Raw genomic sequence first — 14,097 nt, forward strand, 5'->3', positions numbered from 1 at the left:
GGGATGTAATTCAACATGTCAGCGGAGGACAGAAAAAGGAGAAAGGATCCATGAAACGGAAAAAGAAAGTCACATATTTGCAGATTTTTAATGAAGAGGTCTTTAAAATATTTTCTTACACACACAAAGTTAATGCTTCGGTAGGTGAGTTGTAAATGCTTCTTTTCGTTCCATAATTATAAGTGAAATGTTCTTTAATGCGCAATAATAACGTTCAAGCTGTGCTATTTTGCAGCTAATAATTATACACAACAGCGTGGGGCATGATAGCTAACGGAAAGTTTTCCTTCTTAATGTATTACCCACATCTCTCCTCTCCCTGCTACCTGCCTTATTTGCTTTTTAATCCGCTCTTTATTCTAGGAATAGAAGCTCTAGTTAGTTACTTTCTGAAGGAAAGAATGTGAGCAGGACTGCTGACTGGCTAAAATCGCTCCCATACAAAGTGAAGTCTATAATAAGCTTGCCTTTTAAAAAAAAAAAAAAACAGAGAGAGAAAAAGACACCCCAAACTACAGCTAAGCTTAAAATGTGCTTGCTCGAATCCTCAGTATTCAAAGGTCGGAAGTTTGCTGCACGGTCCAACGCAGTGTGGCCGAAACAAGACTGGAAGTTTGGCAACAGAAACAGAGGTCGTCAAGTCCCGGCAGCAGGTATCAGTTTCTGTGCAGGCAGAGGAATAAATTTTTCACTGAACAGCCACATTTGTTACCGTGGACATGTACCACTTCCAAGGTATCTTGAGGTTAGCCCGCTGTGCATCCGAGTCGGCTTCTCCATTGGCTTCTCGGCCACAATGTTCCCTTGAAATTGCTGCATATATTATGGGATTTTCTTTGAAGAAAGCGAGAGCGAGGCCGCCACATGTTTCGAGAAAAGCCGTACCCGATAGACTTGAGATTTGGTCGGAGACATTTGGGGAAACCAACGTACCCCGAACGGAGCGTTCTCAACAGGTTAGGTGAACGAACTTCTGCAGACATTGGAGGAACCATAAAGGGAAGGTAACCCGGATACAGCAATTGATTCACCAGAAATGAGCACTCCCGACTTTCGGGAGACCTAATGCTCATTTGGAGAGTTGCCCGGGCTGCTTCAGCTAACATTTAGCTCATTTCCAGCTGTTCTAAACATACCTCCCTCTGAACGGCTCACAAGAAACTGACCATAGGGTTGATACGAAGGTATTATCCCTTACTCTTATAAACTACGGAAAAGTATTCTTTGGCACAAACTTGGGGTATTATCTTCAGCCATACCCTGAACAGATTACTTAAAGGAGTATAAATTATCCAGAGCAGCTAGGAATGCGGGTCAGAAGGCCAGCTGTGTTGCACGGTTCAGGACACGGGGTCATTTCAAAATTAGGTGCTGTTCTACCTCGTGCGTGAGAAGCTCCACACGTGTACCGGGCCACGGGACAGAATCCAGAAATTACTCCTGTTTCTTACTGGTAGGTGTATCCAGGATTTTCCAGAAGCTTCCATAGGTTTTAGCACAACTGAAATATTTTACGACAAAATAATAGAACAATGCAAAGTGAGAATTTGATAGGACCTTAGATATCATGCACTGTCTCTGCTCCTTTCACAGATGGAGTTCTGAAGCCATCTTGCCCGAATGTGGGTCTTCTTTTTCTCGGGGAGTACACGCTGAACTGGAAGGCACGTGAGAAAGTCTGAGCTGAGATTTTGGTGCCTACATAATACTCGTGGAACGAGACTTAAAGTCTGGAGCGTGTGACTGGGAGGGACCCTCGTATACTACCCCAGCCTTGGTCTAGAACGCCAAAAATACTGCTGTGAAAGTCAGAATACAGAAGTAAACCAGCCCTTTCACAGACTGCAGGTCAGAATCAAATTCTCCGGGCGATCCAATCATTTAAAACTAGCCCAGGTAGTTAGTGGCCCTCAAAACACGCCAGAAGTATGGGGCACCTGGGCGTCTCAGTCGGTTGAGCGTCTGACTCTTGATTTTGACTCAGGTCATGAACTCATGGTTCTTGAGTCTGAGCCCTGAGTTGGGCTCTGTGGTGACAGCTCAGAACCTACTTAGGATTCCCTCTCTGCCCCTCTCCTGCTGTCTCTCTCTCTCTCTCTCTCTCTCCCAAAATAAATTAATTGAAAAAAAAAAAAAAACACTTTCCAGAAGTTGTTAAAAAAAAAAAAAAAACTCCACAGGAAGATCACATTATCCGGTGCCTTATGTTATTTCTATCAATAATTTCTAAACAAAATGTATAGCCTAAATTAAAAATAACCAGGCACATGAGGAAATAAGCTGTTGTGAGAAAGAGCCAATAGAAACAACAGGTGACAGAAACAGCCCTGAGGGCTGCAGATGTTGAAAATATCAAAGACTCTAAAATATCAATGCTTACTCTGTTCAAGAATATAATATCTACACTGAAATTTGGGGATATAAAACTGGAAACTACAAAAAAGAATATCAGATTTCAAAATGAACCAACTCTGAGCTTTAGACACAAGCAAATAATTGAAGATCTCAGTGAATGAACTTAACAGATTAGACAGAGCTGAAAGACGGTTGGAAAAAAAAAATGGTCCTAGTAAGAGTGGGATAGAAAAAATAGAAAAATTAAGTTCCAATCAGAAAAACAGAAATCACTATTAAGTATTTTTTAAAGGACTTCAAAGTAGGGAAATGGTTACACAGAGAGGGAAAGCTGGGAACCCAAACAGGAGATGGTGACATAGTCCAGAGTGTAGCAATGGCCAGGAGCTGCTAACCTGACCCACCCGAAGATCAAAGGAAAGATGTGGGGACGTTTAGGCTCTTTCCATGATTTGCCCATTGTTGGAAGTGCTGCTCTAAACACTGGGGTACAAGTGGCCCTATGCATCAGCACTCCTGGATCCCTTGGGTGAATTCCTAACAGCGCTATTGCTGGGTCGTAGGGTAGATCTATTTTTAATTTTTTGAGCAACCTCCACACTGTTTTCCAGAGTGGCTGCACCAGTTTGCATTCCCACCAACAGTGCAAGAGGGTTTCCATTTCTCTGCATCCTCTCCAGCACCTATGGTCTCCTGATTTGTTCATTTTAGCCACCCTGACCGGTGTGAGGTGCTATTTCAGTGTGGCCTTGATTTGTATTTCCCTGATGATGAGTGATGTTGTGCATCTTTTCATGTGTCTGTTTAAAAACAGAGAACAAACTGAGGGTGGGTGGCGGGGGTGGGGAGGGGCAGTGGGGGACAAAGAAAATGGGCGACGGGCATTGAGGAGGGCATTTGTTGGGATGAGCACTGGGTGTTGTATGTAAGCAAATTTGAAAGTAAATTATATTTTTTAAAAAAAGGAAAGACAGGGGCGCCTGGGTGGTGCAGTCGGTTAGGCGTCCGACTTCGGCCAGGTCACGATCTCGCGGTCCGTGAGTTCGAGCCCCGCGTCGGGCTCTGGGCGGATGGCTCGGAGCCTGGAGCCTGTTTCCGATTCTGTGTCTCCCTCTCTCTCTGCCCCTCCCCCATTCATGCTCTGTCTCTCTCTGTCCCAAAAATAAATAAACGTTGAAAAAAAAAATTTTTTTTTAAAAAATAAAAAAAGGAAAGACGTGGGGTTGCTGGAACCCAGGGCCATGGGAGGAAGCACAGGTGTGCTTTTCTGCAGAAACCAGAGTCAAGGAGCAAGGGCTGTTGTCAGAGACTGTCTTAAGGAAGGCAGGGGATAACTTACGTTTGTCCACGCTTTCTCCCTCATTTGCCAAATCCACCCAGAACCTAACTGTCCCAGGAATCTGGGATCTGTAGACTGCCATCATCGGTGACCCCATGAGACAGAGCACAGCAAGGAAAGAGGGAAAGGACATCACTCTCAAAAACGTGACCGTTCGCTAGTGTAGGCCACCCGTCGAATCAGAAGAAGGCATAGGACTTTCTGAGATCCTTCAGTCTTTTTACATGTGCAAGTGTCTCATTCTGGTCAACTGCAGCACTGGGTTGAGAGAGCTGTGGCTCTCAGCCTTGGTTCGTGTTAGAATCCACCGGGAAGCTTAAGAAAACGTGTCGATTGGCCATACACCTGCCGAATTAAATCAGCATTCTGGAGAGAGATTCATGAATTAGTTTGTTGATGTTTACTTGTTGTAATTCTCTGCAGCTGATTACAACATGAAAATTAAGCCTGAGAAACACTGTTACAGAAGCATTCTGATGTGGGTCTAGGAAAGGAGAAACCCCAGCATGAATGAGATCGGTGGAAAGGAATTAAAACCATAGCTTCTTTATTTATTTCTGCACCAAATTCATTTCTTTGGGCTACACTGATTTACAACAGTGAAAAGTAGTGGCTCTCATTATCACCTGGGTAGATCTTAAAAAGCATTTTATAGACTGACGGGCAGTTGAAAGGTAGACAAAGAGATCCCACGTACTCTTCACCGAGGTTACAATATCAAAACCAACACACTGGCTTTGGCACAATGTGGTCCACACCATACACGTATAGTTCTAGGCTTATCTCTATTTTATAACGTGTGTACATTTCTGCAACCAACACCATGATTGAGGTACAGAACTATCCTATCAGCACAAGGCTCTCTATCATGCTACGTCTTTATGGGTCAGTCCCATCCCTATCCTCTGAAAGCCACTACCTTGTTACTTATTTCCCTAATTTTGCTGTTTCGAGATGTTACATAAATGAAATCATTCGCTCTGTGACCTTTTGAGATTGGCTTTTTTTCCTCTCAGCATAATGCACTTACTTAGAGTCGGGTCATTGATTTTTTAATCTACTTTGTCAGTATGTCTTTTCATTGATGTGGGTAGACCCTTTACATTTAATGTAATGATTGATATGTGAGGGCTTAAGTCTACTATTTTGGTTTTTGTTCTGTTTATTTCCTCTGTTCCTTGTGGGGGGGTTTGTTTATTTTTCCTGCCTTCCTGTGGGTTACTTGAATGTATTTTTTTCGAATTCCATTTTTATTTATTCATGGTGTTTTGCATGTATCTCTTTGTATAGCTCTTTTAGTGATTGGTCTAGGTATTGCATTATACAGACATGGCTTGTCAGAGCCTACTGCTGACTTTATTTAACCCATTTGAGTGAGGCAAGGAAATATACCTCCCTTTATGTTCCTTTACTTTTTCTCACTTATAATATAATTATCTTAAATATTTCCTTTATATACCTTGAGAATCACATTAGACAGTGTTATAATTTTTGTCTCTTTCAAACCACTGAAAGCCCAAGAGAAAAGTTCATTGTATTTACCAATATTTTTTCTTTTTCTGTTTTTTCTTTTGTCTTCCTGGTATTCCAAGATTAATTTTTTAACTGTTTTCTTTCTATTCTGAGAATTTTATTTAGCCATTCTTTTAGGGTAGGCATTCTGGTAACAAATTCTTTTAGTTTGCTTCATCTTAAAATGTTCTTATTTCTTTTTCATTCCTGAAGGATATTTTTGCTGGATATAGAATTCTGGGCTGAGAGTTATCTTCTTCCAGCATTTAAACAATGTTATTCCATTACCTTTTGGCCTCTGTGTTTCCTTTCCTTTTTTTCTGTTGTTTTTTAATAGTTTTATTAGACTATAATTGATATTTCTTAAAAGCACACATTTTTATTTTTAATGTTTACAATTTGATAAGTTTGAACACATACATACACCTGTAATGCTGCCCCATAAGCAAGGTAATAAATGTATCCATCACCTTCAAAAGTTTCTTTGTGTCCCTTTGTTTTTGTATCATACTTAACATGAGATCTATACTCTTAACAAATAGTTAAGCATATAATGCATTATTGTTAACTGTGGGTAGATCTCTCGAACTTACTCATCTTGTATAACTGAACTGCATACTCCCTGGGCAATAACTCCCCACTTCCCCTTTCCCCTATCCCTGATAGCCACCACTCCATTTTCTGCTTCTATACATTTTACTCTTTTGCAGGATTGGGGGAAGGCACTCAATCCTGGCCATCTTGGTTTCTGATGAGAACTCTACTGGCATTCAAATGGTTTTACCCAGCAGGTAAGGTGTCACTTCACTCTTGCTACTTTAAGGTTTCTTTCTCTAGTTTTCAGAAACTGATCTATACTTTGTCTTGGTATACATTTCGTCTAGTTCATTCCATTTAGGGTTCACTCTTTGTTCTATATATAGTGTCTGGAGTTTTCAGCTGTACTCAGTGGGAATAGTAAAAAGTATATCTACTCCATTTTCCTGGACTTGGAAAGCTTCCAGTAAATTCTATGAGATTTTATTGAATTGACTAGCTGGGGCTCACACTAAGTGATTCTATCTGCATCAAAGGTTGAGAAACACCAATACATCTCAGAACTTCAATTAACTGAAGTTAAGAAAATCAACAATTCTATTGAAATGAATGCATCATTTAACTTAAATTTTTATCCTGAAGAGTTTTTTTTTTTAAACCAATGTTGCTGGAAATCTTTCTAAAATGTAAATGTACCTTTGTACCTTTTTAAATAAGTGAACATAACTGAATCCTGTGATTACCAAGGATTCTGCATCAACGATGTCATTTACATTCAAACAATTCTTCGAGAAAAGACTGAGATGTAGGCGGCACCTAAGTGTCACGCAAAACATCCCTGGAAGTTTAGTGTTTTTTTAGGTAACTACGTCAGATTTATTTATTTTCTTTGATACATTTTATCTCATAATTTAGATATAAAATCCAGTTAGTTCAAGACTTTTTATCAGTTTGATTCAAATTAATTGAAGTCTTAATCTTAGAACAATAATACGGGTTTTTTTAAAATAAAACATTAGGTAGTGTAATGTATTTGCTAACATTGGTAGAGTTAGGGAATATCCAACATTATTTTTCATTCTTGAGTGAGATGTCAAAAAGCTTTATAAATGACTAGCACTAAGGTTGTTGGGTTTTTTTTTTTTTTGGTGTTTTATTTATTTTTGAAAGAGAGAGAGAGAGTGACAGAGACAGAGTGAAAGCAGGGGAGGGGCAGAGAGAGAAAGGGAGGCAGAGAATCCGAAGCAGACTCCTGCTGACAGCTCAGAGCCTGATGTGGTACTGACTTGAACTCATGAACCACGAGATCGTGACCTGAGCCAAAGTCGGATGCTCATCTGACTGAGCCACCCAGGCACCCCTAGCACTGTTTTTAACTGGTATTCTCTCTGTGCAAAGAGGAAAAAAAAACACAATACATGGAGAACAGGATCAGAGGTTTGAAATGTGGGCAGTCACCTATGAACAAGGTGATCGATGAAAACCAAACAGCATAGTACAAGAAACATTTTGAAAGTTATGTAAACCAGGCAAGCCTGTTATGAAGAAACAGTTCCCTACTTTCTACCATTCTATGGTCAAAACTTTAGGTGGAAATTTGTCTGAAGGGCATAAAAATTTCTGCCATCAAATCACTCGGTGGCTGAAAAGGAGACATGGTTGAGGAAAATTAGCCTCACTGCTGCAAAGCACACATAAAAGAACTTGGAATTTTGATGGCCCAAGAACTAATGGTAAATAAAATCTCAGCCCTCTGTTTGTATGCCCTGGCAGACATGAAAGGCATTTCTTACACAGACCACTGTGTCTTCTGGGCTAATAAAACAGGCCGTATTTTATTCAGTATTTATTAAAGTCTAAATACTACATTCCAGAATGTTCCCTAGAATGTGGCCTATACCATTATAGATGCTCTGGTACTAAATTGTTTATGTTGAGGAGTCTCCAGAATGATCCATGAAATTCTGTGTGTTCCTGGGTATATCTCTAATACCTTCCCCCTGTATAAACAAGGAACTTTTATATCACCGTCTTAGTTCTTAGGGTATCGTGAAGGACAAATCAGAGCATGCCAGTGAAAACATTCTTTAAGTTCATCTGCTGAGGCTTACCGAACCACCTCACAGCCTAAAATAGTAATTTGTAGTTATGTCTCACCAGTTGACTGGGCTCTGCTGGGAGGTTCTCGTTTGGGGTCCTTCACATGGGTGCAGCGAGAGAGATGCTTGGCATAAGTCATTTGAAGGTTCAGCTGGACAGGATGTCCAGGTGGCATCTTCATCCACATGTCTGGCATGTCAGCTTGGATGGCAGGGCCTGGCCTGGTAGTCACCACGGAAACTAGCCATAGGTGGCACCTCAGGAAATGGAACTTGGGAGGCACGAGTCAAGGTGGACCTGAGCTGGCAAGAGGCACTGAGGTCTAAGTCCTAGGTGGTTAAGTGCCAAGGAGTAGCAAGGGATATGCTTTAGGAAAGCTGGGGAGGGAGGCACCTTCAAGCCTGGACCACCATGGGAGGTGGCATTGCCCACCTCCCCAGTCTTGGCCCATTTCCCCTCTCCCATTGACTTTGGGCTAGGGGATAGACCATGCCTTGAACTACACGTGTGAGCAAATAACTCTCCCAAGAAAGAGGCCTTCAATCTCATTGCATTTGATGTCTGCCACTCTCTTGTTCCTACACCCTGCCATGAGAAAGTAAGATTCGAGAGAGGCAGCACACTCCCCCAATGTGCTTCCTGGAGTGAAAGCAGACCCATAATCTACCAGTGGCCTGGAACATGGCGGCAGGAGCAGAGCCACAGCCTTAGAGTCAGCTGCCACCAGCTGTGTAGCAGCGGTAGCAAACACAGCTTGCCATTGCCCGTCACTAAGATGGGGCTGGTTCTTATGCAGCATCACCACAGCAAAAACTGACGGGCACATCTGTGTCACTGTTGGTCTGAGAGCACTCCGTGAGCACGTTACCCTTCAAAACTCTTCCAACTAAACCCATTTTGAAAGTTGCGTGTTATTTCCACATACGTAATAGTAATACGTTTATCATCTTAGAACCTTCAAGGCTAAGATAGTCTTAAGCTTGAGGAAACGAGAGAGTTCCTCATTTAAGAACAGCTGTGCTAACATATTGGCCAAGTTCTTCTCAAGGAATAATGATAAATGTAGCATTAATATTTCAAATTGGTCCTGCTGAAAGGTTAGTCTTCTAACACCCTTCCAGCTTCCCAATATCCTGCAGGGAAATTAAAGGAAGCTTAGACTTAGCAGGACTTGGAGTGAAATATCTGCAAAATATTATTTAAAAGATGTGACAGACAATATGCAGCTAAGCAGTTAAAGCAATAATGCCGTCATAATGCAATAGAGGGCTGGAAAACGAAACTCTTACAGAAAGGTTTTGTGGCAAGAACTTTATGATTAAAAAAGTCATTTGATCCTATCCTCATGGCTTTGAATAACCCCAGTTAGATTTTTGAAACTGAAGGCTCAAACTCAACCCTATTTGTACTGTCAAGATGAGTAAATGAAAAAACAGATGTTGTCGGGATGCAAAGTAAATGTAAGGGCTCTTTGCTGACTTAGGTGGAAATGGGGCTCAAGCAGAACATAATTTTTAATGTTACAATAACCGTAAAGGAGTAAAGTAGTTATATTAGTTTCTATTATTTTGATATAACTTGCAACTTACAAACTGTTTCAGAAGTAATACAAGGGAATCCCACACACCCTGTAGCCTGATTCACCAAATGTTTACAATTGTTGACAAATGGATTTCACATTCTCTCCTTAGGTAGATGATAGATACAGAGGTGATAGATAGATGGATGATAGATAGATATAGATAGATAGATAGATAGATGATAGATAGCAATAGATAGATGATAGCAATAGATATATAGTTGATTGATAGATAGATAGATAGATAGAGATATTTTACTTTTCTTCTGTACCAACTGAGAGTAATCAGAGATGCTTTGCATCTTTACTTTTTAAATACTTCAGTGTATATTTTCTAATAAAGACATGTTTCACATAAACACAGAAAAACTGTTAGAATTATGGCATTAATATGGACTCACACCATAACCTATCCACAGCCCACATCAGACCTTGATAATCGCCCCGCCATTCTCTCCCAGGGCAGGACTCCATCCCAGGGTGTTACATTTTGTTGCTGTGTCTGTTTGGTGTCCCTTAAAGTGGAAGAGTTTCTTTGTATTTCTTGACCTTCATCTTTTTCAAGGTTACAGGCCGGTTATTTTGTATGAAGTCCCTCAACGTGTGCTTCTCTGATATTTCCTCAAGATGAAATTCAGATTATGCATTATTAGCAGGAAGATTCAGAAGGAACACTGGGTCCCTCTAAGGACAGATGGCCCTCAACTCACCACGGTTTGATGTGGAATGTTTTACTTCCCGATGGTGCAAAAGCGATACACATTCAGTAGAAACCATACTTGGAATTTTGAATGTGGATCTTTTTCTGCCAGCAACATGCAGTCGATCCTGTCCTGTGATGCGGGTGGCCTCAGCGCCCAGTTAGCCAGTATCTCGAGGGTCGGCAACCCACTGACAACCATCTGTACCCACACAAGCGTCTGTTTTTCGCTTTCAGTACAGTTTTCAATGCATTTTGTGAGGTATTCAGTGCTCTATTATCAAAGAGGCTTTGTGGCATATGATTTTGCCCAACTGAAGGCTATCGTGGGTGTTCTGAGCACATTTAAGGGAGGCCAGGCTAAGCTGTGAAGCTCGGTAGGTTAGATGTAGTGCGTGCATTTTTAACTTACAATATTTTCAACCTATGATGGGTTTATCAGGACATAATTCCATCACACTTCGAGGAAGATCTGTATATCACATCAGACACCATGACCTTGCTTTGTCTGTACATAAATGATGTCCGTTTGATCACGTGCTCTCTGCCAGGCCTCAGTACTGTAATGGTATGATTTTTCCCTTTGTAATTTATATGTAATTTGTAGGGAGCTACTTTGTTACATGCATAGCCCATTTCTCATCGAAATTTTACCCACTAATTTCGCCCCTACTCATAATTTCCTAACTCCTTTATTTCTCCCACACGTATTGGATGGCAATCCCCATAAGGAAGAGAGTTCCCTTCTGTCTTAGTTATGTGCGATCGTATGTATGTATCCAAGTATGTATGTCTGTGTATATATCTATCAGCGTCATTAAACAGAATATTAAATAAAATTAAAATAGTTTCATAAGTGAAAGTGACTGAAAAACCACAAATAGGACTGCGAGGTGTCACAGGAGCCCCACCAGTTGGAAAGATAGGTCCAAGACAACATTGAGTCGCAGCCATTAAAAATGAATCATAAAACGTTTCACAGTTTTACCTCTCAAGCTGAGACTGCCCCTCGGCCACGTGCAATTACAAACATCCCAACAGAAAACTATCCCTGGACACCAAAAAGCCGTATCACATTTTCACAATGATTTTATCACAAACAAATATGAAATGGAAGTAATACACCCAAACCAAGGTCCTAATTAAAAGATTCAGAAATTAGTCTACCTCAAGATCCTATATTTTGACCAAGCATCCCAGTCAACATTTGTAAACTCTCTCTGGATGTGCCATCTTGCCCCACATACCGCTTTGGTAGCCTTAAATCCTTGTCCACGTTTGGTTAAAGTGTGGAGAAACTTGGCTTCTGTCATTCATTGGTTTTTACTCTCCAGTATTTATAGGTGGGCAACTTGGGGGCCGCACCTGTTGGTCAATTGAACACACTGTTCGGCTGTTGATCCTTCAAGTTCAAGGATCAAGACTACATGTCTTTAAAGAAGGCTGTCTGCTTACTTCAAACATCAATGACTGTGGAATATGTTCTTTAAGTCTTCGAAGAGGGCTGTGTTTTGTAACATTCGTTATTTATGTTTCTGCATGATGAGTAATCTCTACTATTACATTAACTCATCAACGTGGAAGGCAAAGGAAAGGAATGAGGCCTCCGTAGGATTTGATGTCCTGGAGTTTCATTTCTAGAAGTCCAGAAGAAAATGTAAAAGATGCTGAAGAAAAGAAGAAATCACTGTTGACAATACATTTTACTAGCGGTCCAACATTGTTCATCAGCATAATAAAATGTGCCAATACCTACCACTGCTCTAAACTATGCACTAATAATAAATAGAAATACGGGGCATGATATGGCCAATGATGAGATAGGAATTTATGGCTCTGGGGGAAAGAAAATGACAGGATACCTCACAAAGGACAAAGATGACTCTGCATAAAACTGAGGTCTTTTCTCCTTTGATAGGCATCAGATGAAAATAGCACTGATTTTGTTGTTGTTATAAAATAATTTTGTGTGACCAAGAAACAAACAAATTCCCAGGGTATACTCTTTGGCTCCCGCATGTTCCAGCTTCATTATTTTTGTGCATCTTGATAATGCTTTAAAAATTAATGGTTTTATATGGAGGATGGAGCCAACCATGGTACATATTAAACACTGACTTAAGGCATCAACTGTAACACATTCTTTCCTCCATTCCTTAAAGCCAAAAGCAAAGGAAAACATCCAAAGCCAATTCTCCACTGTGGCTTTCTATAATACCTGGATTCTCTGCATTTTCCTCAACTAAGTATTCACTCGTATCTAAAGTGACCATAATTTCAAGATTGTTTACCAGCTACTGAGGACAAAGTCACGGGCTCCCACTTCCCTTTCCATTTGCCACGGTAAGTTAGGCTCCTGTGAAAAATCACATAGATGATGTAAGCACCACCGCCCTGTATATAAGCACTGAAGTTTGATATCACGGTTCTTTTACAGCCTCTGCTGGAATCTGATATGCAATAGTTAGTGTCACATCTTCCTTTCTTCCTAACAATCTTCAAGCCCAAGTTTGAACTTTTGGAATACTGTTGTCTTGAGTTTTTTCTGACTCACGGGTGCAGCATGATCAGTTCACATGCTCTATTCTGTTGGTTCTCCCGGTACAGGTGAGGTTGGTTGCACTTGTATCCGCCGAGCTTAAACTTGCCAAGTTTTTGGTTGGTTTCTCTTCTACACGTAATTTTGGAATTCATTACCTGTCGTGTCTCCTGATCCTACCAGGGCTCAGAATGCTAGACGGACATAAACTATTAGTCCTGTTGGCATCTTTGTACTTTGGTAGTTTCAACATCGAAATTTACAATCATTGATGAACAGGATTGTTCCGAAACCACAACCAGCCATGATAGAACTCCTTCCTAACGCGAATGCATCCATCACCTCAACTTTATTCCTCTCAGAACTAAAATGATGCCTTTTACAATAGAGAGCAATAGCAAATAAGAATAATGGCTAGTTTTTATTAAGCACTGGGTGTGTGTCAGTCCCTCTGCTAACCCTTACATACACTTTCCTTGATAATCCTCACAGTAAACCTAGGAGATAGATACTCGGTAAATTCTTGCCCAGTTAGATGGGACCAGCCATAATCTGTCAGTCTCAAAGATGTTGTTATATTCTCATGAGACACCGGACTTCAGGCTTTTCTATTCAATGATGATCCTACCCTCGGCAGGATGCCGCAATGCATTGTCAAAGACAACATCTCAAATATTTATGGAGAGAGGTGCCTCCAAAGAGTTGGAATACAGTCCTCTAGAAAAGGAGGAGTAAGAAAACCACCTTGGAATATCGACCTCAGAAGAGCAAGCATGGATGCCCTTGAATCCCACGGAGGGGCTCTGTTGGATACTCAATTGATCTTCCTATCGTGGAGTTCCCCGCTTGGAAGGATGCAAGTCTCCCAGAAAGGAGTGAAGGTGGTCCTCTCCTTAGAATGTGCTTCAATTCTATAGAAAAGGGTGGATTCAGACACTGCGTTTGGGCAACTTGGCAGCAAAAGATATATCTGACTTGTGCCTGGGGGTTCTCAAGGAGGGTCGGTGGGTGGGTGCCTGGCTCCATGGTGAGGCACTCAACCTCTCCTCTCCTGGCTGGCTCGGGCCCGCCAGGTGCCCTGGAGCGTGTATATGACAGCGAAGATGCTGGGCCTAGGAACCTACAGCATCAGGAGCCCACGCGCCGAGCTGAGCTCAGCACTAAGAACACAGAACGGTCTTCTTTCGGAGAACCAGTCTCCCAGGTGCGGGTGAGGGCCATTCTGTCACTGGGACCAGCCTCAGCTGGAATGAGAGGGCACACACCTTCAGGGGTACCGTGGGGCAGGAGGCATAACTCCAAACCCAAGTTCGCTCTCTGCTCGAGTGCTCAACACAAAGTCACCCCTTTGGACCAATTCCCAGAGGTTTTGGGATACGGTGGGGCTTTCTGACAATATGGCTTGTGGGTCCTTGGGCACCATTTGGCATCAGAGC

This window comes from Prionailurus bengalensis, chromosome D3, assembly GCF_016509475.1.
Source record: "Prionailurus bengalensis isolate Pbe53 chromosome D3, Fcat_Pben_1.1_paternal_pri, whole genome shotgun sequence".
In the NCBI taxonomy this organism is placed as follows: domain Eukaryota; kingdom Metazoa; phylum Chordata; class Mammalia; order Carnivora; family Felidae; genus Prionailurus; species Prionailurus bengalensis.